General features: G+C 44.5%; 3 non-coding genes across 3 annotated transcripts; all 3 read left to right on the top strand.

Moving 5' to 3' along the window:
- The first annotated feature begins 75 nt into the window (after nucleotides 1–75).
- LOC129116176 (5S ribosomal RNA) lies at nucleotides 76–194 on the top strand. Its single transcript, XR_008533449.1, has one exon. It is a non-coding gene; the product is annotated as a 5S ribosomal RNA (ribosomal RNA).
- Nucleotides 195–573: 379 nt separating this feature from the next.
- LOC129116175 (5S ribosomal RNA) lies at nucleotides 574–692 on the top strand. The gene has a single exon (XR_008533448.1). It is a non-coding gene; the product is annotated as a 5S ribosomal RNA (ribosomal RNA).
- Nucleotides 693–742: 50 nt separating this feature from the next.
- Nucleotides 743–861, top strand: LOC129116174 (5S ribosomal RNA). The gene has a single exon (XR_008533447.1). It is a non-coding gene; the product is annotated as a 5S ribosomal RNA (ribosomal RNA).
- The last annotated feature ends 287 nt before the right edge of the window (nucleotides 862–1,148 follow it).

The following is a 1,148-nucleotide window of genomic DNA, read 5'->3' as shown; positions in this document are numbered from 1 at the left end:
CGCTCCCTGTATAGGCGAAAGAGCAAAGCGTGGTGATATAGTATCTTTAAAGGCCCTTTGGTAGGCACAATATTTGCTTACGGCCATACCACCCTGAACACGCCCGATCTCGTCTGATCTCGGAAGCTAAGCAGGGTCGGGCCTGGTCAGTACTTGGATGGGAGACCGCCTGGGAATACCAGGTGCTGTAAGCTTTTTCACTCCTCTTTACAAAAAGCAGAGGGCGCTGCTGCTTTTTCAGTGGACACCGACAGGGTGGGAAGGAAATAGCTAGATCATGACTTGCCGGTATAGAAATGACACAAATCCAGTTAAATGATGGCTTTCATCATTCCTAAGCTCATCGATCATTTTCTTTTCAATTTTATGCTAACGTATTCTACATTTCAACAGTAAATATTAATCTTTTTACTGCACTACATTTGTGATCCTTATAGCCACTTTGTACATTCTGATTTGACATTTAAAAGCTGTGAGTGTGTCTGGCAATCTGCAGGCGCTCCCTGTATAGACGAAAGAGCAAAGCGTGGTGATATAGTATCTTTAAAAGGCCCTTTGGTAGGCACAATATTTGCTTACGGCCATACCACCCTGAACACGCCCGATCTCGTCTGATCTCGGAAGCTAAGCAGGGTCGGGCCTGGTCAGTACTTGGATGGGAGACCGCCTGGGAATACCAGGTGCTGTAAGCTTTTTCCTCCTCTTTGTATCTTTAAAAGGCCCTTTGGTAGGCACAATATTTGCTTACGGCCATACCACCCTGAACACGCCCGATCTCGTCTGATCTCGGAAGCTAAGCAGGGTCGGGCCTGGTCAGTACTTGGATGGGAGACCGCCTGGGAATACCAGGTGCTGTAAGCTTTTTTTCACTCCTCTTTACAAAAAGCAGAGGGCGCTGCTGCTTTTTCAGTGGACACCGACAGGGTGGGAAGGAAATAGCTAGATCATGACTTGCCGGTATAGAAATGACACAAATCCAGTTAAATGATGGCTTTCATCATTCCTAAGCTCATCGATCATTTTCTTTTTCAATTTTATGCTAACGTATTCTACATTTCAACAGTAAATATTAATCTTTTTACTGCACTACATTTGTGATCCTTATAGCCACTTTGTACATTCTGATTTGACATTTAAAAAAGCTGTGA

Source organism: Anoplopoma fimbria, unplaced genomic scaffold (genome assembly GCF_027596085.1).
Source record: "Anoplopoma fimbria isolate UVic2021 breed Golden Eagle Sablefish unplaced genomic scaffold, Afim_UVic_2022 Un_contig_12882_pilon_pilon, whole genome shotgun sequence".
Lineage (NCBI taxonomy): Eukaryota > Metazoa > Chordata > Actinopteri > Perciformes > Anoplopomatidae > Anoplopoma > Anoplopoma fimbria.
Note: the sequence above shows the minus strand (reverse complement) of the source record. Positions and strands in the feature narration are given on the sequence as shown.